The sequence below is a fragment of the Alosa sapidissima genome, chromosome 16, assembly GCF_018492685.1.
Source record: "Alosa sapidissima isolate fAloSap1 chromosome 16, fAloSap1.pri, whole genome shotgun sequence".
Taxonomy (NCBI): Eukaryota; Metazoa; Chordata; class Actinopteri; order Clupeiformes; family Clupeidae; genus Alosa; species Alosa sapidissima.
In genome coordinates this window covers 33,094,234-33,117,600 of record NC_055972.1, presented here as the reverse complement: position 1 = coordinate 33,117,600, position 23,367 = coordinate 33,094,234, and positions in this window count along the sequence as shown.

The window sequence follows — 23,367 nt, the reverse complement described above, 5'->3', positions numbered from 1 at the left end:
TCTTTTTTTTATAACAAATTATTTCTGATTACCATTTGAGTCATAGTGTTTCACACATCTCAATTTTCCAACAATATTGTGTGTCCACAGGGCTACTCGTCTGTTATAATTACTCGTTCTGATTTTTTGTCAGTCATTATGTTTACATGCACAGGTAAGTCGAGCTACAGTTATAGCTCGGCTGGGATTTGACCCATAGACAGTAAAAGATTTGACTGGACCACTGTCATATTCATAGACCAGTGTTTCTCAAAGTGTGGTCCGGGGATCACTGGTGGTCCGCAAGCTATCCCAAGTAGTCCGCGAGCAGACGTGGGAAAATGTAATATAGATGAGTTGTTTGCAATATTGAACCAACTTGTATGTAAAAACAGTTCTGCAACACTGTCTATGTAAGATATGCCAGTTTAAATCATACAGTATGAATCCACACAATAAGCAAAGTGCAAAGACAATAAGCAAGGTGGTTCAGTGAGTAGGCCTATTGTGTAGGCCTACTCACTGAACTATACTATAGGCTACTGTTGAAGTAGGTCTAATCTTTTTTTTTTTTTAGCTAGGGTTAGTTAAGTGGTCCTGAAACTGAAAAAGATGGCGATATGCGCCCAAACACAACACATTCCCCAAACAGACTCTCCATCTTAGCCATAGCTAACTTGCTAGCGAACTTTCCATAATAGCTTACTTGCTAGCAAACTTTGCATCATCAGTCTAACTAGTTAAATAGTTGACATTACATGATGCACATCTTCGTATGGACATTCTGGGGCATGTTAATTTGTATAAGAGAAGCTTCAACTTCTGGGTATGTAGCATTGTGGCATAAAGCTTAGGTAGTTAGCTTGCTAACTCTGGCAGAAATCTCCAGTGTTCTTGTTCCATGTAGTTTCGTGTTGCAGCCACAGGGTTGCAGCAACAGCACGTAGACTAGCCTACAGGAAAGCATAACAGCTAGATATTCTGTCTTCTTATTTTGTAGACGAAAATGAAGAGAGATTTTATCTTAGTTTTTATTTCATGCAAAACATTTTAGTCTCATCTTTTTTCGTCAACAATAATGCATCTTAAGATAGTCTTAGTCAGTGTTTCAGGACATTACTGCCGTCTCATCATCGTCTCGTCTTAGTCATGAAAAAAAAGGTCGTTGACGAACATATTTCCTCTCGTCTCGTCTGATGAAATTAACACTAGTTCTGAGGGTAGGTGAATTGGAAGGGGTCCAGTGAGGGTGGTAAGCAGGTCTTGAGATGGGCCAGGACCAGCCTCTCGAAGCACTTCATGATGATGGGGGTGAGTGCAACTGGACGGAAGTCATTAAAGCATTTATACTCTCATTCAGGCGTAATAATCCAGTCACTAACCAATTTGTCTGCTGCAGCTCAACCTTGTTGCTGGAAGTTAGCCTACGTGGACTATTTTCAGGTGCTGCATGATGTGCTGCTGTGCCCATGTTGTTCCTCGATTATTACGCTGGAATTAGAGTATTGTTCCATGTCAAAACAGCCTAGAAAATCACCACGTTTCATTCTTCGTTGGTCTTATTACACTTTCTAACATGAGAGGAGACAAGTTTTAAATAGGAAAAATTACCAAAAATCTTAGTCACTTTTAAACGTGATTCTAGCAGGCGAGAAGCTAATGGTCTAATCAGATTCAATGATCTATGTAGGGATGGGCAAAGCGAGGCTTTATGAAACACTGAAACGTTCAAAGCAATTGTGCCGAATTGTTCCGAAGCTTCGAAACAATTCCGACACCTCAGAGCTGTTTAGGGTGAAACAAATCTGTCAAATGCTTCGTTTTGGAGATGTAGTTGTTAAAGTTTGTGGCTCGTTGTGTTACCTGTGTTCAGTCTTTGTCAAAAGCTAAGCAGTCATGCCCTTGGTCAATTACTGGATGGAAGACCACATGAAGTCACAATAAAGAGAATCTTATTGCTGCCACTAGTGTTTTCTAAATCACTTTCTTGTCTCAAAACTTTTCAAAACTCTCGATTTTTGACCATTCTGAGAGTTTAGTTGAAACTGTGTGGTTAATGATAAAGTAAGAAAACATATTAAACAGATACGATCTGAAACAATAGGCTACCTTACAAATCAAACGGGGATCGAACCACATTTGAGCAGCCTGAGGGGTATTTTTACAAAGGCAGAATTAAGACATCCAAGATAAGTGATGAAGCGAAGTTTGACATAGCATTGTCTGGTCATCCTAGCTCAACTCGTTTCAATAATGCTAATCCAGGATGAGTAGGAGTGACTATGTCAAGCCAGGTGTAAGTAATTCAGGATGTGTGCGCGTTCTCGTTTCTGCTCCAAAGTGCCCACGGTTGGAATTAAAAAGACGCAGAAAATAGCGTCATTCACACAAAGTGAAAACCGCTTTTGATATAGACTAACAATGAAGTAAAGTTGTCCTTTTTGGAATGGGGAATCATGGCTATTTCTGTAAAACGGCAGGAGTAGGCGTGGTAGACCAACTGAATGCAAATTTACGTATGCACCCACGTGTGAGTGCTTCCTGGTCTCGGCACGCACCGTCATTAAGAAAGCGCTTGCCACTGCAAAGATGCACATTGTATGATATACCTTAATATTATAGTTGAAAATACCTTCGAAAACTTGCCCCTCTACTTCCAATCAACTACAGTAGGCTATTCATCAAACATCTATCAATAAAATAAGCAAACAATGAGTACCTAGGCCTATGTTAATAATTATAAGGCTATCACAATTAAAATAATAACCATATGGTAGTAGGCAGACAATCTGTTTTGTTTTGCGAGCAAATACATTTAGCAAATAGTTTATAAATGGAATAAAGCTCTTTAAAAATTAGCACGGATGGCCCCCGCCGTGACGCAACTTGCTGGGGCACCTGCAACATACACCGGCGACCCAGGTTCGATTCCCGCCCCGTGGTTCTTTCCGGATCCCACCCAGATTCTCTCTCCCAATCACTTCCTGTCATCGGAGTCGGAGGTCTGATGTGAATGACAGCTAGCTGAACCAATAAGATGACATAATTACCATTAGAATTAACTTAGCTTGGCTGTTAGCCTGGTCGGGACCAGGCTAGGTGCAGAGAATAAAATGGTAACTTATGTGCCATCTCTTTTGTTCAACCAAGTCAAGGCTAAATTCATCCAGGATAACCAAAAAATCCCAGCTTAATCCCTTATCTAGGTTTCGTGAAATCACCGTGCAAAAAACTACACCATCATGGTTATTGCTTAAGAAAAGTCTACACTGTTAATTGAACGAGCGGGCACGCCTGCAGACACCAGTGAAATGCACCGAAGGTTCACTTAACTTTGGTCACATGACATGGGGATTTTGAACGATAGTTCGAAGCAGTGGTCACATGACATGGCTGTTTTGAGCCACGTTTCGAAGCAGTGTTTCGGAACACTTGTTCTTCGAAGCCTCGACACTGATTCGAGACGTCGGTTTCGAAAGTCACACCCCTAGATCTATGCTAGGCTGGAGCTAAAACTGGTATCGCCAGACTCAGAGAACGGCTGGATGAACTGGAAAAAGGTAAAAATCAATTGTTTAACTCAAGGGGAGGTGGGAAATTAGTGTAATTTCCCAAATGGTGGACGATCCCTTTAACATCTTAACACCCATTAATATGGCAAGTTAAAATAACGCAAAAAAATGCACACTTCAACTACTGTTAGCCACATAACATCTACGAGCGGGACATTAGCGAACTTAGCTTAACAAACAAACATGATATGCAATCAAGCAAACACAGCTAAACATAATGACAATTAACTCTTTATGGTCTACTGCAAGTTATCCACAGTTATCCATAGTTACTCCACTGTTATTTCAGTCATGCATTCTTCTCAATATGTGCTAGCTAGAGATAGAGATAGCCTGGCCATATTCTACTATCACACAGGTCTGACTAAATTCAACATTCTTTCCAGAAACACTTTGTGGGAGCTTATATGGACCTGGCCAGCTAAAACTTGCGATTGTATAGCAGGCTTATCATTTACGAACTGTCATGGTTTTTGGGATCCATTAGAAAAGCATTTATAGATGAAGGGCCAACATAACTTAACTATAGCCTACCTCTGACTCGTCATCGGGGAATAGCAACGTCTCCTTCACTAACGTGACCCACAACTTTATTTTCATGTATTAATTTGATTAACAGGCTACATTTTGATTAAGCACATTGAAGAGGCTTTCACATTTTATTTTCAGTTGTCAAAAGTGGTGGGGACAAAATTAGTGATGGCAAAATCCCCAGCTAAACTGATGCATGTCAAAGCTGTTGTTGTTTTGAAAATCATGCACAGGTATGACAGGGGCATCTTTTGTTCCAATGCGTTACTCTTTACACCCAAAGTTGCACGGCACGCTTCGTTTTGCTGTTTGGTCCTGCCTCCTGGCTCATCATGCTGGCTTGTATGTGAACACTCACACTAAGGTGGCCATTTTCACCTCCTTTTTAGACAGATAATGCGGCATAAAGACGTCTCTTCTCCCCATTAATTTTGTGCGGTCTCTATCTAAGAACAGCTTTTGACTGTCCTGACTGTGAGTTTCACACATTTGATGAGTGCTGTGTTCTTAGGCAGTAAAAACAATGAGAGGTAGTCAGATTGTCCTAGGTGGGGGAGGGAAATGGCTTTGTACGCTTCAGCCATGTTGTAGACATGGTCCAATGTCTACCCAAGGTGATGTAAGTAATATTATGAAATCTCTTAAAACAGATCATGTCTGTTGGCCTGAGCTATAATGATGTGCTTGTGATTATAGTTTTGGACCTTTTCTGGTGAAGTGTATACATATTACACTTCATGGATAGGCATGCTGTGAGCAGAAAAATAACACAACATATAAAATACATAGTTTTTTTCATTTAAAAAACACCAGCATATCATCCCTCCTTCTCTTTGAAATTGTCTTCATGCCCTGCCTTTAATTAAGCAAATGGTCCTTTATCAGACATGCCCCCACCTACTGATTGAGCTGCTGCCAGGTTTCAGACAATGCCAGGCCTGGCAGCTGCCTCCCTATAACCAGTGGCCACTGGCATTAAATTGTGGGGGAGAGTTACATAGCAGTCCCATGGGAGAGAGAGGTGTTAACTTCTAATAGCTTTCCTCACAAACCAATGGAGAGACAGAGATGGCAGGGGTGGTTAAAAAAATAATAGAGCTGATGTGTCTCACACAGAGGAGAGGAATGGATTAATCAGTACATTAAGGCAAGCACCAAATGGGAAATTATTATGGGGCCTGACAAGGTGCAGAGGTGCCAATACCAGCTCCTTTTAGGAATGGCTTTTAAAATTCAGCTTAATAACCCCTCAGATGTTGGTGCTATCTCATGTGACGAAATTAGAGGCAAATGAGAAAAGTTTATCTGGCATTTTGGAGTACTGAAAGAGCTTAGACGCTATAAATTATGTAGTGTCTCTCTCTTTCTGTGTGTGTGTGTGTGTGTGTGTGTGTTGGAGGGGGGGACAAATCCATGATGAATTATAGGTACATCTTTTTGAGTGTTGGTATATGTTTAGCAGAGAATACAGAATACAGAGTGTTTTGTGTGTCTATATGGATGCAGCAGGATATATTTATGGTGAGATTATCAGGTGCAAATGGCACTATCATGGTAATTCATGTAATTAGTCAGTGGGTCTTATAAGAGCAAGTAATAAAATAACTTTCATCCTTCATATGTTAATACATATGATGGAAAAGCTTGAAAGAATCTAGAAGCTAGAGTTTCCTTGGCATTGTCTCAGTTCTTTTATAAATACGGACACAGTAATTTTCATTAAAGTGCATTATGCAGGTTTTTTGTTTTTATTTGTTTTAATGTAAGTCTGTTCTTACAAATTACCACTCTACATGCATTTGCATTTGAAACTATTCCATTGATTTGCACATGAAGATTGCAATAGAGAAATGTGAATACATTTTTTCCCCACATCTTTATATTCTTATTCTAAGCCAAGAATGGACTTTACTGAAGTTGCATTAACTCTTGCAGATCACTTCCAAATTCTGTGACATGTTTCATGTCTTGACTGTATGTACTATGGATTTACCCACATTTTCAATCCTGCCAACGATTTGAGACTGCAGATCCAAATACTGGTCTTTGATTTTAATTTTAAAAACATATTTTATTTTGTGGTGTAATTAAAGGTATGCTTTGAATCATTGAACCATTTGAATCTATATAAACCAACATCTTATAATTGTTTTTGGACTGATATGCCTACATTTGCTAATATTTGCCAATATTCACAGAAATTGTCTGTGATAAAAGATGGAAATAGCTAGAGACCGTCTTATTTTAAGTATATTTTTTGGGAATTTTTCTTTATTCAGATGGGCCAGTTAAGAGTGACAGGAAGCGAGATGGGGTGGGATCGGGAAATGACCAGGGTTCAAATTAAAACCTGGCCTGGCGTGGTAGTATACCCAAATGTAGTATGGATGTTGTAGCTGCTTGTGCCTCAGTTGCTCCAGAGACAACCTTATCTAAATCAGGATTTGCAATGTATCTTTGGAGAAGGCAGATGAAACAATAGGTGAAACACATCACAGCACATCAATGCAACAGCAACATCCATCTTCTTTGTTTTCAAGTAGAAGGGAATTCAAGCCAAACCGTTGCAACTCTGCTATCAATCATTATGTTAAGCCCGCCTAACGACTCTATACACGATTTGATTGGCCTGATAGAAGTTTAATTTTTCAAGCTCACAAGCTAGACTAGCCCTGGAAGCAAATGTAATTTGCTGCCGCTAGGGTGCGTCTAGATTTCTAGGCTAAAGAAGTGTAACTTTTTGTCTGAAAACATAAGAAACATAAGGAAGGACGGGGACATGGCAAGAATCCCCCTCTATAATAGGCCATGTTATTATAGCACATAAACACAATAACACATTTAGCCTAGTTCATGAGGGACATATGAAATGAAAGTACATGAACATTAATACCCCATTTATGAGTTACCAATCTATGAAGTCAACGGTGTGTGTGTTATTTACACTATAAACAAATCTAGCATTCAAACATTTTAAATTTAACATCCATCTACAGTTAAATCTGATCTGCCCAAGTTGTGTTCTAGACAGGTCCAAGGCATTTTTCAAAGACCGGTAGCTCATACCTGTAGTTTCTGCCTTTTGTAGTTTGTCGTGTGATTCTGAATTTCTTGTCTTTTCATCTTTACATGTCTGTACTGCTTTCTCTGCTAATCTGAATGACAAAAAGTGTATTTAATATGCTGTATATCATGTTCCTTTAGGGATGCCACACATTCTGTACTTGTTGACACATCTGTACATCTGTGGTTATCTACGCAAAGTGAAATCTCTTAGCCTCTCTATGACTGTTTGACTTGTCAATGAAGTGGTAACAAAAAATGCTACATGGTACACAGATGCAAGGGGCTGGGAAATAGGAATGACCATCTTCTCTCCCCATAGCATGTTAACATTTTTGACACCACACTGTAACTGGTTCTGATTATAAAGCCTTCACTTTCCATATAATTTCATAATTATTTTTTTCACTTTTGATAAAATGATGTCCATGTTCACTTGTCCATGTTCACTTGTCCATGTTCCCTTGAATGGCTGTCCATGTTCACTTGTTTTGTTGTTCCAGCTGAAAACAAAGGGGAACCTGGGCATCTGTCATTAAGGGGATCTCCGGCTGATTTTAACATAGAGCCCTGTTGTTCGAGGTCAACGAGTACTGTTGGTGGGGAAAAAATGAAAAAAAAAACTGCTATATAGCTCGACTTATCCTTCCAGAGGCCAGCACAGCCAGGCAGCTACAAAGCTATGCTATGGGGGCAGATTTTAGACTGTCTGTGCCTCTTAACAGACTTAAAATTTAATTACAAGTGCTTTGCAACACAAACTGGATCCTTACAAGACAACACTATGCATGTTTAACTCAGTAACTGTGAAGAAACAATGTTTGTATAGGCAGTCACATACCTCTGTTTCCCTCGGTCGCTTCCTGTAGTCCAAATTGTGAAGAAACTGTATAAATCCTGTCTTTATACAGTTGTGAGCCACTCGAAGGTAGAGGACAAAAGAGTGTTGAGCAAAACGTCTGCATTTCAGACTTCTACATCCCCACGAGAGTTTAACAGGTGCGATAATTCAAAATCCCCATGTTATTTTCCCATTGGAAAAATCGCAAGATACTGGATCCCAAAGATGGCAGGTTTTTTGTAGGCAAACTTCAGAGGTCTATTCAACGTTCCTGGAAGTGCTGTTCTAACATATGCAGCTTGGACTTCTCTTGCTTGATCTAGGCACAACGTTAACATAGAGGCAGGTTTGTGGCCGGGATCAGAGGCGGACAGAGTACACAGCTTCATTACTTGAGTAAAAGTACAGATACCCCTTGCTAAATTTTACTCAAGTACAAGTAAAAGTACAACAGTCAGATGTCTACTTAAGTAAAAGTACTTGTTTTTAAAATTACTTGAGTATCAAGAGTACAAGAGTACATTTTCTAAATATTGCATTACTACTGCCACAGTTCTTACATTTATGTACAGAAATGTCCTATATGGAGTTATGAAAAATGTTAATGTTAATACCTTGGAGAATGTAAAAGGAATTGAAAGTAAAATCAAGTCATTTCCATATTTTTACCATGTTGCCAGGGATGGGCAGTATTTCTAATACATGTATTTAAAATACGTATTTCAAATACAAAATACTATTTTGTAATTGAAACACTTGAAGCGAAAACTATCATTAACTTCAATCAGCAAATTGAAATAGTCTGGCGAGGTGGGGCCACGGGTTCGCACATTCCCGGCATCCAGTAACCTGCTGCGACTTCATCCATTGTTTCGTCCATGGTTTCGTCTCTTATCTAAATCCATGGAGTTGACTTTGGCGGAAAGCTGAAGGTGATTGCTGATAGGCTGTCCCAATCAGTGGCGCCTGCACAATCCAATCACGTTTGAGAGGGAAACAACAAATTGAGGGTTTCCGAGATTTTTCTTTTTTACTTTCTTTTTTAGAAGAAGTAATGGGTACTCACGGTTATGGATAGAAATGTAGTGGAGTAAAGAGTACAATATTTGCCTCTCAAATGTACTTGAGTAAAGTCATGAGTACTCCCCAAAAATGATACTCAAGTAAAGTACAGATCCCTCAAAATTGTACTCAAGTACTGTACTCAAGTAAATGTACTCCGTTACTGTCCGGCTCTGGCCGGGATTCATGGCTGAAGGCAATTGAGGCATTATTGGTGTTATCTGGAGGTTGGTTCCAGAGCTGAACCACATAGCAGCTAAACAATAAACATAAACAAGTAGTAGTGCTTTAAAGTAAATTCTCTGACATGTTGGAAGCCAGTGCAGGGACTTCAAGGGGTTATGGAACAGATGAACAAAGTATTTTATCCTGTTCTCTGATGTTAACATAGAAGGTATGCAACTTTGATCTGTCAAATGTCCTCAAAAATGCTCAGCTGCTATTTTACAAGTTAATTTACAACCCTATGATTATGCTAGGGAATACAACTGCCCATTTTAGCAGATATCTAGAGCCCCCTCATGGTTTTCTGGCAGCCAACTGAATAATTAATTGCCTTGCAGCCAATGACTAGTCACAACAGGCTTCAGTCTTTACTTGAATCTCCAACTCAAAGTGGTAATATAATATTATGTTCCAGACAGAGCTCATTTACTGGAATGATAGACCCTGGAGAACATACATATTCAGCCATATATGTTTGAGCCAGAATCAGAGAAGGAATCAGATACTGAGGACGAAGTCCCTCAAAAATGTTTTAAATGTTTCTGAGTGTCAAATATTGTTTTTTGTATGTTTTCTCTACTAACGCAGCACTTCAACCTACACTAGATCTAAAACCAGGACACTTTGCGCGTGGCCGTAGTGTGCATGCATGGACACATGTTTAATGTGAACATGCATCAGGTCAGACATAGAGACAGTCATTAGGCTCAATTTTGCGTTTAGCTCAAAACTTAGGAGGTCTGGCGGAGTCAACCCTGAAAAAATGTATTAAATATTGTGAAGTAGATAGAATTTCTGCACACTTTCAGCCTTTCAGCACTTTCAGAGAATAGGCTGAATTCAGCACTAAGTTTGTCTCCTGAACTTTCCTCACCCATTATCTAGACAGGCATGAAAACATTTAACTCAGAAAAGAAATTGATATAGCTATAGGTTATTTTGAGAATGATGACTTTCTCTTCGGCATTGTTGTAGCATAGCTAGCAATATAACTGCTAAAACGAGGCAGATATGAAGAGGCATTGCAACAACGTTTACAAAGATACATTCTAACGGCTGCAAAGATTATACAGACCGCTACAATTGACTGACACACACACACACATTGTCAAAATCATACACTGGACGCTTTATTAGTCTTTCTACGTGGGTTTAGTTAATGATCGGGCTATAATAAGATACCCAGACAGCATGTTCGGTCTTACCGACGTTGGGAATTGGAGGGAACCAGCTGCAAAGTATCGGAAGGGTTTTTTTCCCCTGCATGCCAAATAAAACTTGTCAGTTTAGGTGGGTAAACTATCGGCGGGATGAGTCTACAGCCACTCCAACATGCATGCGCACTCCGTAGATCGGCGGAGGAACCGTGAAGAACCATTTTGCCGATCCCGCTTGTTTTTCTTTTCAAAAGTGCTGCTGGCTGCCTAGATCTCTACGCAACCGTTGGTCCTCCACATCAAGCGACAAGCCGGCAATGTAAGCGTGAAGGTATGTTGAGCTTGTGTAAATTCCGTATGCCGTATTTATATGATGATATATGATATGATATGATATTTGGTAGAATGCATAGACTAATCCGGTGTAGGCTGACTTTTTGGAGAGTAACGTTAAGGTTAACATTAACGGTAACGTTACAAAAGGTGTTTCTCAAGCAGGGTCCACCCTTTATTACGACATGACGTTATTACGACATGCCTCTATTTAAACATGCCCCTACTCTGATATTTTTAGTACCGCTATTGCGACATGACCTATCCTCATTTTTTTAATCAAATTTTTAGTAGGCCTACCTCTATTCCGACATTACCAATCCTCATTTTCAATTTATCTCTGCAGTTCCTGTATCCTATCAAATTCCAACATCCTAGATCAGTGGTCCCCAAACTACGGCCCGTGGGACAGATACGGCCCGCCACCTCATTTTGGGTGGCCCCCCAAAACATGTCCGTGGTATATAGCAACCGGCCCGCACGGGAGTACGACATCGTCAAACTATAACCTCCGCAATTTCCCCCATTCATTCTCTATGGCGAGTCTTAACAGTACACATGTAATACTCTTTTTGTCCACTGGTGGTTGTTTTGGCGCTGTTTCGCGTTTGCCATCAAAAACGGAATGAAATGTAGTCCTACCTGCAAACAATGTAAGAGGCCTATGCTGACTGCATCAGTGCTCAAAGTATTCTAAAAGTTTATCAATGAATTGTTAATAACTAACTAACTTATATTCAAGTCATATTTCTGGGACTTTCTGGGATAATTATTTTTATTTGTTCAAATGTTCATACAATGTTCACAAGTTCAGGTGAGTGAAAGTTAGAATGGTGGTCATTTCAGACCACTTCAGCACTTCATAAAATTCTCATAGTTTGAGAACTTTAAATTTTCAGAGTTCAGAGTTCACACATTTTTAATGAAATATACTTTTGGGACTACCTGCTAATACTTTTGGGAATGCAAAAGTCTTTTTATTAGTATTATTTAATTTGAGTTACATTTTACACATGATGGCAATATAAACACAGCTAACAATGGTATTCAATTGCAATAGCCTATAGATTAAATGTAATGGAATATTCAACTAAGGTAGACTGCTGTTGTTCACAGCACTAAGCTATTTATGGTTACTGATATACTCCGAGTCTCTGGCCCTCTCTTAGTAAGCTGGCCCTCGGAAGAAAAAGTTTGGGGACCACTGTCCTAGATGGATGAGCTGTAGTCATGTCATCTGCACTGCAGCTACATCAACAATCCATCCGCCACTCCAAACAATGTTCTTCCCAATAATTGATATCGGCACACATTTCAGTCAAAACCTTAGGTGATTTTGAACTGGCCATGTGAATAAATGTTACACGTTATCTAAAACACAGATAGCTCTTCTCATTTTTATTCTGCTCTCAGGGGAAACTCCATGCATCAAACAAACTCTGTGCATGCAGGCCAGGCTACGAATAAGGCTCTAGGACCTTAAGTTTGGACTTTTTCGTTACGAACAATAGTCCTTGACTGATTCTTGCGTGTTTTGAGGGAGTCTTTTTTATATCACGACTCTCATGAGACAAGCATCAAGAACAGAATAGGCTAATCTATAGCACACCCGCTGTCCAAACCCCTTTCGGGAAAACAATTGACTGAAAGAAATTACATATTTTTGTGTCGGTATGGTTAAATGAACCCCATGATGGTCATTGTAGAGCAAAGAACCTACTTTACATTTCGTTCGTTGTCTTCATCTTTTTTTTTTATTCAAAACAATTCTTAGGTATCCATACTAATGTCTAATTACCACCAGACACAAATAATCATCACCTAGGTTATATGCTCTCTCTCTCTCCAAAATCTCTTCCTCTAAGATGCACGCGCTATAGGCTATAATTTAGGCTACCCGACATTTCAAATGTGACTCTTTAAACAACTTTTTTTAGCTCTTAAACACGAAAAATACACTGTTCAACAGAGCTGGTGTGTGTGAGGCGCACTCTTGGACTCCTTGAGATGCGACTAACCTTCCGGTTTCATTCGGTTAAAGTTCTTGTGCGTAGGCTATTAGGCTATAGAATCCAATCCTGTTGATGCCCCTGCTATTTATCAATGTAGCCTTTTATTGTTTTTTTGCCATGAATCGTCTGAGCTGTGAATCGTGTGTTGTTTAAAGTTGGGACGATTGCTGTAGGCTATAGGCTACTGCCCATATATTGGAATAAAAAAATAAAGGCCCATCCTACTTCGCAAAAGTCCACTGTTGAAAAATCCTGGCTACGGCACTGTTAATGACCTCATGTCGGAATGGCAGGAAGTTTGAAAAAAGGTCAAGTGCCGCTACTCCGACAATGGAAAAACAAATTGTCGCAGTAGTGGGACGCTTGAAAATGAATGTAAATGCCGCCACTTCGACAATTAGACACCAATGTCTAAGTAGCGGCATGTCGGAAAAGCAGCATGTAACCTCTCAAGCTATCTAGTTACGTTAGCTGCTAACTTACATACTGTAGGCCTATATATCTATGGCTAACTTAGGATAACACATAAGTAAACTCATTGTAGAAGTGGTTTTAATCAGATATTGTATTCTATGACGTCTGTTGTGGTTAGAAAGTGCTTTAACGGGATGTGTTTTCAGCAAACGTTAGGTATGCTAGTGTTAACGTTAGCTTGCCACTTCGCTGGCCATAGCAGGGAGTCATAGCAGAGAATGAGTGAATTTCGGCACTTCTTTTGAATCTGAGGGACCAGAGGTTACATATTTGGCATTTACGTTCAATTTAAACTGAAGCAGAACTTCAAGCGTAACTTGTTTTTGTGAATGTACCGGAATCAAACTTTCGTTTAAAACCATAATTACGTCCGAAGCGCCACTTTTAAGCTTCTCTGAGTTGTCATTTTCGGGTGAGGTGGCCTTTTGAATGCACTACTATTTTGATACATGATCGTGGTAAAATCGCTATTTTTAAAACACTAAGAAGGCTCGACACAACTTCAAACTTTGATCGAAGTATCATCAGTGTCTCTACACATGAACTCGGGCATTGAGAACATTATTTGTGTACACATAGTTTACTAAAAAGAAAGGGTTTGGACACAAGTTTTATGTTGTGTCCAGCCTTTTTAAAATAGTGATTTGATGCGATCATGTCTCAAAATAGTAGCCTAGTGCCCCTAGCATCAAAAGGCCATTTCACCTGAAAATGACAACGCAAGCTTAAGAGTGGCGCTTCGGACGTAATTATGCTTTTAAACGAAAGTTTGACTAGGTACATTCACAAAAACATCCTCTACAATTCACATTGCACAGTAGCCTAGATCACAACCTGGTCTAATACATATTTGTGATATTATGTATTGATTGCAAGGTCCTCAAATTGTCTATAAACTAATGAAAGATATAGACTTTTGTGCTACTGTCTTATTGTTTCCCCTGTTGCTTTATTTTTTTTGTTTAGGTGCTGTGTTAAAAAATCCTGCCCAACAAAAACTCCACTGAGGCTGATGTACAAATGACTGTGAGAAACTGGCTGCGGCTGAGCAGGGACAGGAATGGGGGGCGGCAAAGGCGGGGCGAGCAAGCATCTTAAATGAACTAATTGACTGGACTGAACTGACTAACTGACCGACTATTTTTCTTTTGAACTGACTATTTTCTTTTAGACTAATTATTTTGGAGGGAATTTCTTATTTGTGTTGTAGTTTTCTATGTGTGAGTGTATTAAAATAAATGTTTTGATACTACTTTTGTAAAAACGAAGTAAAAATAAATGTTCACGGTCATCTCTGTGCCCTGCTGTTTTGTTATTTCTCCAGTAAATCTCCCGTAGCCTAATTTGCATTGACCATCAAACTTGATTTTAAAATCACTGATCCATTCTATTTTTTCTGTTAGACTGACATTTCCCAGGTTGTCAGATTGTGTATGAAATGATCTGATAGCAGCTAGCCTAAACAAATCAATAAGACCTAATATAATGGTGGGATCCTACTAGAGCGGCGAAAAGCATTTAGACACCTCTGTCCCTTTGACTTAACTTTGGAAGGGCTGATATTCAAGCATGCTGTGGTGTTACCAGCGATGCAGCCGAAAATCAGCTGTTCCAGTGTTAAGTCAATGGGAGAGAGAGGCGACCGAATGCTTTCCTCGCTCTAGTGGGATCGCGCCGCATAGGTCATAATAATTATTTCGGGTTTATGTTGGCTCACGGTCTGCGATCATTTGGTTTACGTTGGCTCACGGTCGGTGATAATTCTAATGCCGACATCTTACCGAGGCACTTTATGTCGGGCAGGCACACGCGCCCAGACGTCGGCAAGACTATACGCTATAGATTTGAAACCAAAAGAGTAGTAGGAGCAATGCCTGCAAACGTCAAAAGATGCAGTTGGAAAAATGCAGAAATTAATTTACAGCAAAGGTAGGCCCGCATAGTTTGTTTCCTGACTGCTGATGCTGTTTATTGTCAGTTTGTAAAGTTTAGGCAAAGTAGGAAGTAACGTTAGGAATCTCTGATCTATGTAATTGGTTGGACCAATTATTTAAAAGTTAATGGTATGTCTACGCCTATCACCATGCTAGCTTGTAAATGAATCCCAATCATGAGTGACCAGACTCTATTCACTTTGTGAATGAGTCTTGCTTTGCCTGCGGCCTCCTCCTCCTTTGCCTGTGGCCTCCTCCGTTATGGACTGTATCAACTTCAACATCAACAGTGTCACCACCCTCAAACAGATTACCACTTTCCCTAATCAGAAGCAATGGATGAAAAGTGAGGTCAGACTCCTGCTGAAGACACGAGACATTGCGTTCAGATCAGGTGATGCTCAAGCCTATAGCTCATCCAGGGCTAACCTGAAAAAGGGCATCAAAAAGGCCAAGCACAACCACAAGCTAAGGATTGAGGATCACTTGAAGAACAACTCTGACCCCCGACGCATGTGGCAAGGCATCCCGGCCATCACAGATTACAAAACTACTAACTCCACCTCTACTAACTACTGACTCTACGGTGATTGGTCTCATCAGCAACAACGATGAGCCAGCCTACAGGGAGGAGGTCCAGCACCTAACATCATGGTGCACTGACAACAACCCCACTCTCAACACCAAGAAGACCAAAAGAGCTCATTGTGGACTTCAGGAAGTCTAAAGTTAGCTCACACAACCCCATTCTCATCAATGGGACTGAGGTCATCAGCTTTAAGTTTCTGGGTGTCCACATCTCTGAGGACCTCTCTTAGACCAGCACATCTGTTAGGTATTTGACCTACTGAGTTGACACTTGAGCATGAGAAATACTCAATAAATACTCAAAGCATACCTGAAGCCAGGGAAATGTGGGGGGAAATGCTCCTGGGATGGCTTGTGAAGTAGCATCGCAAATGTGAGAAAACTTTGAAAATTCCACAGACAGAGAGCGCTCTTGAACCAGTCGATCACGAGTGGCTCAACAGGTAGATCTATAGATAAACTCATCTTTCAGGCATTTGACAAATGTGTAAATCTAATTGAGACCTATCCACACAGGCCCCATGATTTAACTGTGGCCCAAGGTGCATCTACTAAATACTGATTTGAAGGGGGGTGAATTTATGCAATCACTTATTTTGCATTATACTTTTGATTAATTAATATTACTTATATTACTAGTAGAAATCTGCTTTCACTTTGACATTAAAGAGGGGATTTTTGTAAATTATTGAAAAAAGGGCCAATTAAATTGATCAAGATTCCATTTATAAAAGTAGTAAAAGGGGAAATATCCAAGGGGCTGAATACTTTTTATAGGCACTGTACCTTATTCCTGTTCAGTTTGAGTTCTTGAGAGACGTTGGCCTATTAAAAAGAACCTTGAATGAATGGAAAGATATCAGATGGTCTTTCATTCTCTCTTTTTTGGCATCTCTAAATCAAAACGTTCCTCATAAAGCTAAAACTAAGACTAAAATGAAATAAAAACTAAACTGAAACTAGAACATTCTTGAAAACTGAAACTAAACTAAACCTGCAATTGCACTTGTAAAACTAACTAACCCATTTCAACCCACACACACACACACACAGAGACATACACGCGACATGCGCTTTGCTCACTGCTCTCACACACCCACCTGCAGATACACACATGCAAACACACACACACACACATATACACACACACACACAAACATATACACACACACACACAAACACACACACATATACATATAAACACACACACACATGCACGCACGCACACACACACACACACACACACACACACACACACACACACAGACATACATATTCACTCACATATACATACACTTCCTGTCAGAATACCCTTATTTTAACAAAAAACCTTTAATTAAGAATACGCATATTATCCCACTTGTGACCGGTAATAAAACACACTTTTTCATCTACTTCTCTACATTAAAAAAAAAAAATATTTCTTGATTATTTCAAAGGGTTGCTAATAACACATGATTTGCATATTTGCATGTCTGGGACAAATTTGGGCTTAAATGGGCTAAAACTAAACTGAAATCAGAAACCAAGTTGAGAGACTAAATCAAAATAAAAACTTTCAAAACTAATAATTTTGCAAAAAACAAATCAAATTTCTAACATGAACTTCAAGGTCAAGGTCCACCAGTATCTGATCAGACCATCAGTTCCTTTTTGGACAACAGAGGGCTCCCTGGCATGGGTGTTGTATTGGGGAAGGGGGAGGCTGACTTACCAGGGACCCAAAGCTCGGAATAAAATGTTTGATTTCGGTTTGGGCACAAAAGGTGCAAAATGGTTTAGTCCGCCCCGCACTGGATTCTTCTCCAATGCAGGCCAACTATAGGTCTATATCTAATCTCCCTTTCATGTCAAAAATACTAGAAAAAATAGTGTCCAAACGAATTGGTGCCTTCTTACATATGAACAAAATCCAGGAATTATGTCAGTGGCTTCAGAGCTCACCACAGTACTGAATCAGCCTTAGTTAAGTTTTTAATGAACTTCTTCTCATTGCCGCTGATAATGGATATGTATCAATACTGGTCCTCCTAGACCTCAGCGCTGCCTTTGACACCATAGACCATGACATACTACTTCATAGGCTTAAAAATTTGATAGGCATCAAAGACTCAGCACTCGCTTGGTTTAGATCATACCTTTCTAACCGTCAACAATTTGTACAGGTGCATAATAAACCATCTACCCAGACTATGGTAAAATATGGAGTGCCTCAAGGCTCAGTACTGGGGCCCCTGTTATTTTCTCTTTATATGCTTCCCTTAGGCTCTAAAATTAGGAAACATGTCATTAATTTCCATTCTTATGCAGATGATGCGCAACTAGTCAAGTCAAGTCAAGTCAAATTTATTTATATAGCACATTTCAAAGCAATAGCATTGCACCAAAGTGCTTTACATAAAATAATAATAATAATATAATAATAATAATAATAATAATAATAATAACAATAATACATATACATACATATAAACATATACAAAAAAGGGAGAGGTGAGGGAGTCAGGGAGTGTTAAAAGCTAGGGAGAAGAGGTAGGTCTTTAGGTTGGATTTAAAACTACTAATAGTGGGGCAGGATTTCACAACATCAGGAAGTCTATTCCAAAGCTGGGGAGCATAGACAGAGAAAGCTCTGTCACCTTTGGATTTAAGAGAGGCAGAAGGAACACAAAGAAGACACTGGGAAGATGATCGAAGAGGTCTAGGAGGACAGTAAGGAATTAAAAGATCACATAAATACTGAGGTGCTAAACCATGTAAAGCCTTGAAAACAAACAGAAGAATTTTAAAATTAATTCTTTGTTCCACAGGAAGCCAGTGCAGTTTAGCCAACACAGGTGAGTCACGTTTCTTAGATCCAGTCAGTAATCTGGCTGCAGCATTTTGGACCAGCTGGAGTCTGTTTAGAGTAGATTTAGTTACACCTACATACAGTGAGTTGCAATAATCAAGCCTAGAGGAAATAAAGGCATGTATAAGGATTTCTAAATCACTGTAGGAGAGAGAAGACTTGAGCTTTGCTATTGTCCTAAGTTGGTAAAAACTTCCCTTGACAACGCTGTTGACTTGCTTATTAAAAGTCAGAGAAGAGTCTAGGAAAACACCTAGGTTCTTGACCACACTGTGATGGTTAACAGACAGAGGGCCAAGAGACTTGCCTACATTGTTGACAGAATTTGGTGGTCCAAAAATGATTACTTCTGTTTTGCTGTCATTTAGCTGTAAAAAGTTGTTAGCCATACAATTCTTAATGTCATTAAGACAAAGAAAAAGGTTTGTCAATGAGCAGGAATTTTCAGGGGCCACCGGTATATAAAATTGGGTATCATCTGCGTAGCAGCTGCGTAACTAGGGTTGCAAAGGGGCGGAAAAATTCCTGGAAACTTTCCGGAAACTTACCATGGGAAGTTAAGCTGGGGAATTTTGGAAATATTCCAAATTGGAAACTTTCATGGAATTAAAGGAAATTATGGGAATTAATGGGAATGTACGGAAATTAACATGGAATTTTGGGTAATTCATACAAACTGTTTCATATACAAACATTAACATTTTGTTTCGTAATAAGCAATATGATTTGTATGTTCGGATTTTTGCTTAGCTTTGCATACAAAGCTAGCTAGCATGCTAGCGGGAATCCCATTCTCTGCCTATGGTTTACTAGTGTGCTAAACTAGCAACACTGAACTGCCCAAGATATACTACACCACTCAACAACAAAATCCAATTGGTTGGAACATTTTTTCCCCATGCATATGAACGCACCATAGATTTCCTTTATGTCTAGCAGCCTATGCCGATTGCTGTGTGCATGTGATTGACATATGTGCAGGGTAGAAATTTGACTGAAATTGCATTAAATCAGGTTGTTTTAACTAATATTATGCTGCAAGATGGGGTTTTGTCCACTACATTTAAGTTCCCTGTTATAGACTAACTTGCCATATTATAAATTCCCAGTTTATTCCCATTAATTCCCGTTTATTCCTGTTAATTTCCATATATTCCTGTTAATTCCCATGGAAAGTTTCCAACTTTGAAAATTCCCGGAATTTTGCAACCCTATGCACAACTAACATCTCCATAAAACCTGATGAATTAATCCTGTTAGCCAAACTTGACACATGTATAAGAGATATAAAGACATGGATGACGAACAATTTCCTGCTTTTGAACTCATATAAAACAGAAGTCATGGTTTTAGGTCCTAAAAAGATGAGAGATATCCTATCCTCATCACAGGCTACATATAGTGATCTTCCATTGACCTCAATCCACAAGTGTTAAAAATCTAAGGGTTATAATTGACCAGGACCTATCAATATATATTTAAATATATATTTAAATAATCACATAAAACAGATCACCAAAACTTCATTTTACCATTAAGGTACATTTCAAAGATAAGGAAGTCCTTATCCTTACCAGATGCAGAGAAATTAATCCATGCTTTTGTCACCTCAAGGATAGACTATTGCAATGCTCTATACACTGGCTGCAATAATGCCTGTCTAAAGAGCTTACAGCTTATACAAAATGCAGCTGCTCAAACACTCACTAGGACCAAAAAATATGAACATATTTCCCCCATCCTAGCATCTTTACACTGGCTTCACATTGACTTTATTAATATTACTTCTAACATACAAAGCCATAAATGGCCGGGCACCTGAATATATTAAAGATCTCCTAGTCCTATACAACCCACCTAGACCCCTACGATCAAAGAATACTGGACTTCTTGTAATCCCAAGAATCTCAAAAACTACAGTAGGAGGCAGAGCTTTCTGCTACCGTGCATCACTCCTCTGGCATAATCTCCCTCCCTCTATTCGATTAGCAGACACCCTATTTTTAGGTCTAGACTTAAAACATACCTCTTTAGTGCCTCCCATAGTTAGTTATGGTGCAGTGTGGAACTTCAACCACCTCAGGGTTTTTGGAATGGACCACCCTGCTGTGTTCTTGTGTGACTGGCACCCCAGTCATGCATGGGATGGTGGTCACTGACCATACCTGCGCTGGTGTTGACTACCCTTCACCATGCCTTAGTTATGCTGCTATAGCATAGTGCTGTCATGGACTTTTCATGTGTCATGCCGTACAAACCCTCCTCTCCCCTCTCTCCCCTTCCCTCTCTCTCTCAACTCTCACTCTGCCTATTTTCACTATGGTATAACACTATATAGTACCAATGATATACTTGATATTAGCCGTTTTGAGTTGAGTTGAGATGATTTATAGTAATACTAACCCACTCTATATCTCTCTCTCTCATCCCCTCTACCTCACTTGTGAGGTATACCATTACCAGTCATCAGCCATCCTTGTATTTGGCCCTCATCTCACTCATCTCACCTGAAATCCCATCCCTACGACTGCCCTATCATTGCCTATTGCTGTCCCCCTGCCCGGATTCCTGGCCTGCACAGCCTAACGACCCACTACTTGCCCTATGACAACTCCTAATCCTCTTGGACAATTCACTCTGGACTATTTGAATTTTCTAAAACTACATAAGATTCATGCATTATCATACTGGATATGTAACCATCCCACCTCTTTGTAACATACACCTCAGGTGGCTTTAATATCATGTAAGCAAACCTTACTGTTCTGTACTGACCCAAGGCAGATGGGTCAGGCCCTTGAGTCGTGGATCTGCTTGAGATTTCTTCTTGCACGTATCTCCAATTCTAGGGAGTTTTTCCTCGCCCCTGTTACCCATGGGTCCTCTCTGATTGTTTAACACTGTAAAGCGCCATGAGACATGTGCAATGTTTTGGCGCACTATAAGTGATATTAAATTGAATTCTTTTTTAATCACTACTATTTCATTTATTCTCTAGCTAAGCTGGCTCTTGAGCACAATACATGTCATTACTGATAAATACATGACAATAAACTTGAACTTGAAACTTGAACTTGATGTGGTGGCTCTAGCCAAAGCTATGCTGACAAAAATGTCATGTTAAAGGCACCCTTAAAGGGTCCCCCTACAGTTGAGAAGCACAATAATAAAAAAAAAAACGAAATATGCGTCTTTTGCAACAAAGTATGAACATAACTCCAATATAATATAGAGGGAATGCACCAGGGGGTCAGGATTTGGAGGGTTAGCTTCAGCCAATTAGCATGGCATTTGGCCGCCGACATTTTTCAAAACATGGCGTTACATGATTGCAACTTCCGGCACCAGTTTATACATATTGATTGGTAGATGACAGCTCATGCACGAGTTTAGTGTTGGGCATGAGCATCCTAGCGCGTCCATAGACCTCTGAAGTTCTCCTACAAAAAAGATCCAACACGGCCATCTTTGCCCATATAAGGAGATCCGGTTGTTAATTGAAGCTAACTACCTATGGCAAATTGCATTGCAAGTTAGCTCTGGGGTAGCAAAAATCTAAGTGTGCCCCCTTCACTTACCGGAGATAACAGTATCCACTCGAAGGCAGAGGACAAAAGTGTGTTCAAGGAAACGTCTGTATTTCAGACTTTTTCATCCCCACGAGACTTTAACAGGTGCGATTATTCAAAATCCCCATGTTATTTTCCCATAGGAAAAATCGCCAGATACCGGATGTCAAAGATGGCAGCTTTTTTGTAGGTGAACTTCAGAGGTCTATGTCGGCTGCGTTGTCCATGACGACAAATAAAACGACTGCCTACTTGGAATAAACTACTGATACTTGACTTAATGCCTACATGGTTTAGGCTGTATTATCAGACTTTGTGGTAAATAAAATAAAAAAAGTATATGTCATATTAGGCTACTATTTGCCATATTTGTGGGTTGACAAGGTAATTGACTATGGCAATACATTTTAGCAGATGCACAGCAATGACCTATATCCAATTATTAGCCTACTCAATGCAAAACACATAGGCTGTAGTTCCTACCTGTAGTCCACGATAACGCAGCGTCAGGATCATGTAGGTATAAGCATGTCTCTCCAAGTGATTTAAAACGAAATAAATGTCTATGACTTTAGTTTGCTTTCTTGCAACATTGACAAGTTTCTTACATCCCATGCCTACCTAAGTATAGTCATTTTCGTTGGATAGACTACATGTTGCGCACTTATAGCCTAGGGCTAATACAGCCAGTCCAAAGCATTTAGGGATCATTATTTGTATAGCCTAAAGTTAATCCTTAGGCTACTCAATATTGACTCGCCATGTTTATTATATATGAACATCACATTACAGGATTTCGAGACAAGGGGCAAACTTCTACACCAGCATCCCTAAAATGTTATCCCAAACCATGAAATACATTTGCACCTATAGCGAGGGTAGGTGAAGCGCATTCCCGAACAACTTCTTTTCCTCTGAGAGAATGTCCAATCTTCATCAACGACACACCGATGTACCTTGTGTTGTCTCCGTCTGTAACGTGGAACTTAATAGGCTAATTCTAGCTGGTGCCGGAAACGAGCACCCATGAAACGTCATTTTCATAAAGATGGCTGCGGTCAATTTCAAACTTTTTTGGCTGAAGTGGCTAGCCTAGCATTGGCCATTGAAATGAATGGGGGCAGGACTTAGTCACTCTCTCCAGTTATATATAATACCTCCATGGAATGCACCAAC